The sequence below is a fragment of the Periplaneta americana genome, chromosome 9 (assembly GCF_040183065.1).
Source record: "Periplaneta americana isolate PAMFEO1 chromosome 9, P.americana_PAMFEO1_priV1, whole genome shotgun sequence".
Classification (NCBI taxonomy): domain Eukaryota; kingdom Metazoa; phylum Arthropoda; class Insecta; order Blattodea; family Blattidae; genus Periplaneta; species Periplaneta americana.
Window position 1 is genome coordinate 177243355 of NC_091125.1, and position 6006 is coordinate 177249360.

Here is a 6006-nt window from a genome sequence, read left to right on the forward strand (position 1 = left end):
CAAACCAAGAAATGGATTCGGAACACCTCAAAATCTGTGCTTCAGTGGCTGACCATGATAATATCTTTGAAAAATATTGGATTGCAAGAGGTCAAATGACTTTATTGTCAAACGCCTGGCATTAGAAAACAACAACATAGTATGCTTTTAGTGTTGCTAGAGAACAAATAATATCAATAAAAATACTTATTTAGCCTACTAACATATCAATTGGAATGTAACATATAACAGAATCTACTATTTTGTGAGCAACTTTCACTTAGTATGAAATGGAATGCAGAGTCCCACTTTGCACTTTGTACATTCAGGCCTCTACCTGCATATTTCAAGCTGCCACAAGATGTCAGGACAAATGTCACCACTGACGCAGCACTGCTGATTACAGCTCCTGTCCCAATTGGCATGTTTCTGTACCTTTATAAGTACGTTTGCACGATGTGGCGATGAAATTCCAGGTGTGAAATGTTGGCCCCTGACTTCGTCAGTAGTAGCCACGAATTGTGGACTGCTGCATCCAGCATCCAAGTGAAAACTGACCACCACCACTTCTTTCCCCTCATGTCTAAACGATAGTGTGAAATGTTTTTGCTCATCCTGTCTGTAGCGCCCATGAATTATTATATGCACCGCACAGTGTGGGACAAGGAACTCGCACTTTCTTCTTTGTGCTTGTGAGTAACAACACACATTCGAAATAGGCTGCACTCCGTCACAAATGGACACCATGGTGACCACGGAATTGTCTAGACACCCTCGATACCAATTCCTTCGTTTGAAATGTTCCTATTTCATAAGAGCCACGTGTCTTCATCTCTCTGGATGAAGTACATGGGCAGTCTTTCGGTATTCTGTTTTCACGGATTGTCCCAGTGGCACCATAACCGCGGATCCTGAGGTGATCAAGTAGTTTCACGCCTGTGAAGAGGTACTTACTTACTTACAAATGGCTTTTAAGGAACCCTGAGGTTCATTGCCACCCTCACACAAGCCCACCATCGGTCCCTATCCTGTGCAAGATTAATCCAGTCTCTCAAATCCATTTTAATATTATCCTCCCATCTACGTCTTGGCCTCCCCAAAGGTCTTTTTCCCTCAGGTCTCCCAATTAACACTATATATGCATTTCTGGATTCACCCATACATGCTACACGCCCTGCCCATCTCAAACATCTGGATTTAATGTTCCTAATTATGTCAGGTGAAGAAAACAATGCGTGCAGTTCTGCGTCGTGTAACTTTCTCCATTTTTCTGTAACTTCATCACTTTTAGCTCCAAATATTTCCCTAAAAATCTTATTCTCAAACACCCTTAATCTCTGTTCCTCTCTCAAAGTGAGAGTCCAAGTTTCACAACCATACAGAACAACTGGTAATACAACTGTTTTATAAATTCCAACTTTCAGATTTTTTGACAGCAGACTAGAAGACAAAAGCTTCTCAACCGAATAATAACACGCATTTCCCATATTTATTCTGCGTTTAATTTCCTCCTGAGTGTCATTTATATTTGTTACTGTTGCTCCAAGATATTTGAATTTTTCAACCTCTTCGAAGGATAAATCTCCAATTTTCATATTTCTATTTCGTACAATATTCTGATCACGAGACATAATCATATACTTTGCCTTTTCGGGATTTACTTCCAAACCTATCTCTTTACTTGCTTCCAGTAAAATTCCCGTATTTTCTCTAATCGTTTGTGGATTTTCTCCTAACATATTCACATCATCCGCATAGACAAGAAGCTGATGTAACCTGTTCAATTCCAAACCCTGTCTGTTATCCTGGACTTTCCTAATAGCATATTCTAGAGCAAAGTTAAAAAGTAAAGGTGATAGTGCATCTCCTTGCTTTAGCCCACAGTGAATTGGAAACGCATCTGACAGAAACTGACCTATACGGATTCTGCTGTACGTTTCACTGAGACACATTTTAATTAATCAAACTAGTTTTTGGGAATACCAAATTCAATAAGAATATCATATAAAACTTCTCTCTTAACCAAGCCATATGCCTTTTTGAAATCTATGAATAACTGATGCACTGTACATATTCCTCAAAAGTTACTACAGTTAGTCTTGTCCCCCTTCTTAAAAATAGGTACGATTATGGACTCCTTCCATTATTCTGGTACAATTTCCTTTTCCCAAATAGCAAGTACAAGCTTATAAATATCGTTAGATAATGCGCTTCCAGCCTCTTGTATTAATTATGCTGGATTTTCTTCGATACCTGGAGACTTGTACTTTTTCAGATTTTCTATCGCAATTTCGACTTCAGAAAGTGTGGGTATAAATGCCTCAGCAGTTTGCATTTCAATTTCGTCCCGATCATTTCTATTTGGCCTATGTGCATTTAGTAGTTGTGCAAAATAGTTCTTCCATCTGTTCAGGATTGAATGAGAGTCTGCAAGCAAGTCACCATTTTCATCCTTGATCACGTTTACCCTTGCCTGATATCCATTCTTAAATTCCTTTATGTCCTTACATAAATCTCGAATGTTTTTATTCTTACTATTTGTTTCTACCTCATTCAGTTTTTCCTTCAAGTAATCTCTCTTTTTATTCCTAAGTGTACGACTTGCTTCCCGTCTTCCACTGAAATAATTATCTCTATTATCCTCAACTGGATCCTGTAAGAATTTCAAATTTGCCTGTTTCCTTCTTTCTACTACAATGGAACAATCGTCATCAAACCACGGTTTCTTTTTCTTAGTTTCATAATAACCTATGCTCTGCTCAGCTGCAGTTTTGATACTATCTCTGATATTTTTTCACACGCTATTAACATCTAACTCTTTCTCAACTTCGTCAGAACCTCCTAAAGTGGCAAACCTATTCGAAATTTCGACCTGATAATGTTGCTAAGTTTCCTCGTCCTTTAATTTCAGAATACTGAATTTACTAATATTAACTTGTTGATCTACTCGCTTGGCTACTGATAGTCTTTCTCTTAATTCTCCAATTACCGGTACCAAATAATGATCAGACAGAATTACAGTCTGCCCCCCTGAAAGTTCGAATGTCTACTATACTAGTATGTCTCAGTTTATCTACAAAGATGTGATCTATTTGGTTGTGTGTCAATCCATCAGGAGAAGTCCAAGTATATTTATGTATATCCTTATGGGGGAATGTTGTACTTGATTAAATTTTTTGATATGGCAAAGTTGACTAACCTAACTACATTGTCATTACTCAATTCCTCATAGAAGCTATCCTTTATTCAGAACGTTAGTGGCTTCAGCTCGCCCAGCATCGATACCATCGGAGCAGCACATTTCCCAAAGTTTTCTTCATATTCGACATTGTCATTAGGGTTCTTTCCTGGGTAAACATCAAAATTTATCAAATACCTCGTTGACGTACTGAGGCACCAAATTTTTATGGCCAAACAGGATGGGTTTTTCACGGATAAATTGTTTGCAGCTGTGGCATCTGTAATATTCCACCACGCACTCATTGAAATCAAAACACTGTTCTGGTTGGAACAATTCCACGAATAGACTCTTCAAGTGGTTCATTATTGGACGAAGTTTGCACAATTCATCATTTTTGTCGAGTTTATTGTTGTCGACGCAATGAACGAAATGACAGATTTCCAAAAAGCGATCTCATCTCATGTTCACAACTAGTTCATTGCACACATTATTTCCTGCTTCCCAATATGATCTCTTGCTGGGAGCAGTGTTGTAGTACGGCCAGGAATATCTTCACTCCTCGGAAGCTCTCTTGGGGTCCATGCAGTTCTTGGATAATGCATAGATGCAAATTTATAAGTTCATCATTTACAATCTACATGCGATTTTCCACGCAACAATGTATAGTCCGCTCCAGGGAACACTTTGCTTTATCGACAAAATTCTCCTCAATCCACATAATGTTGATTTAAGACTGTCTCTCTAGTTTTTTGTTTAGAGGCGGTGGCACTGAGAAAGAAGGTAAATCATAATCAACTCCCCCAACACATTCGTTATTAGACAGAACTATTTCGGCTCTGCTAGATAGTTGACGCTCATTTAGACTGTCGACAAGACCACTGCCATCCTCATTACCTGAATTTTCATCAGAATCGATGTGCACAGTGGAAGGTTTAATAAATACGTTTTACACATTATTTGGAGTGTTGTCAGATTAAAAAAACAACAGAATATCGAAATTAATTTCAATATAATCTCCAGACTAAGGAACCAAGGTTACTCAGTCGTTTTTCACACAATGTTTATCTGAATACTATAAGAGAATTGTGTGTTTATATTTGAAATGAAGCTATATTAGTGATATATATATATATATATATATATATATATATATATATATATGCATATTATATAACCGTTTCTTACCGAGAGATACAGTATGCATTCATTATACGAACATGCCTAGAATTAATTTTATGGATCAATTATCATGATGCACAGGTTCATGTAAAAGAAATGGATTGATGAAAACTACTACATGTATATACCGGGTGTTTCAGACCACCCGCATCAGGTTTTTTTTCTCGAAAACTATATGGTACTGGTTGTTCATAAAAAAATTTTGATAACCAAAACCAATGTAAAGAATCGATTGGTGGTAGTACCATTTCCCATAACAAATCGGAAGTAGGGGTACCTGTGGTCAACTTCGAAATTTCAAATGAGAACATGGGTCATTGAAGGTGCCATTGGAAACTATGTTTAAAAAGAAACAACTTTTACTGAAACATTTTTTTTTCTAACTTTTATTGCTTACTCACAAAGCAACAAAAATGGTATCTTCTGAGAAAGGCTGTATGTTGTTTACGTAAGTACACTCTTCATAGTAAGTGTTCAAAATGTATGCCACCCTGTGCTTAAACACGTTCTGATCTCCTCCTAACATCCGTGATTGCACGGAGACCTTCAGCACAGCTGAGAGACTCACAGGCTTCTCTAATTCTTTGTTCCATGTCTTCTCTAGTTGTTGGACGCACCTGGTAGATCATGTATTTAATTCTCTCCACAAGAAGGCTTGCCCAAGACTCAGGATTGCACCATAATACAGTGTTTAGAATTCTGAAACACAACAAATTTCATTCATACCATATCCTTCTCCATCAGGAACTTGGGGGACATGACTTCCAGACTCGTGTTGATTTCTGCAACTGGTTTCTAAACACGGACTGTGATTTCGAGCTCAGAATTCTGTGGACTGATGAGGCAACTTTCAAAAGTAATGGTCAGGTGAATCTCTACAATGCCCATTACTGGTCTCCGGTGAATCCAAACTGGCTACGTGAAGTGGATTACCAGCACGTGTGAAGCCTCAACACATGGTGTGGCCTCCTCAGACACCGAGTCGTAGGACCATACTTTTTTGAGGAGAACTTTAATGGTAGAACACACGCGCTTCCTCCGAAACATGTTGCACCATTGCTTCATGATGTTCCCCTTGTGCTTCGGTTAACGATGTGGCTTCAGCAGGGCGGCTATCCGGCTCACTTTTCACAAGGGCTCGACGAGCTATTAATCAGTTATTTCCCCTACGGTGGATTGCACGAGAAGGACCAGTAGCTTGGCCATCCCGATCTCCTGACTTCGCTGCAAATGAGTTCTTCTTGTGGGAGAGAATTAAAGACATGTTCTACCAGGTGCTTCCAACAACTAAAGAAGACATGAAACAAAGAATTAGAGAAGCCTGTGGGTCTCTCAGCTGTGCTGAAATGGAATCACGGATGTTAGGAGGTGATCAGAACATTGTTTAGCACAGGGTGGCGTACATTTTGAACACTTACTATGAAGAGTGTACGTACGTAAACAACATACAACATTTTTCAGAAGAACCAATTTCGTTGCTTTGAGTAAACAAAAAAGTTAGAAAAAAAAAGTTCCAGTAAAAGTTTTTTCTTTTTTAAAAGTAGTTTCAAATGGTACCTTCAATGACCCATGTTCTCCTTTGAAATTTCGAAGTTGACCACAGATACCCCTACTTCCAGTTTGTTATGCGAAATAGTACTATCACTAATCGATTCAATACATAGGTT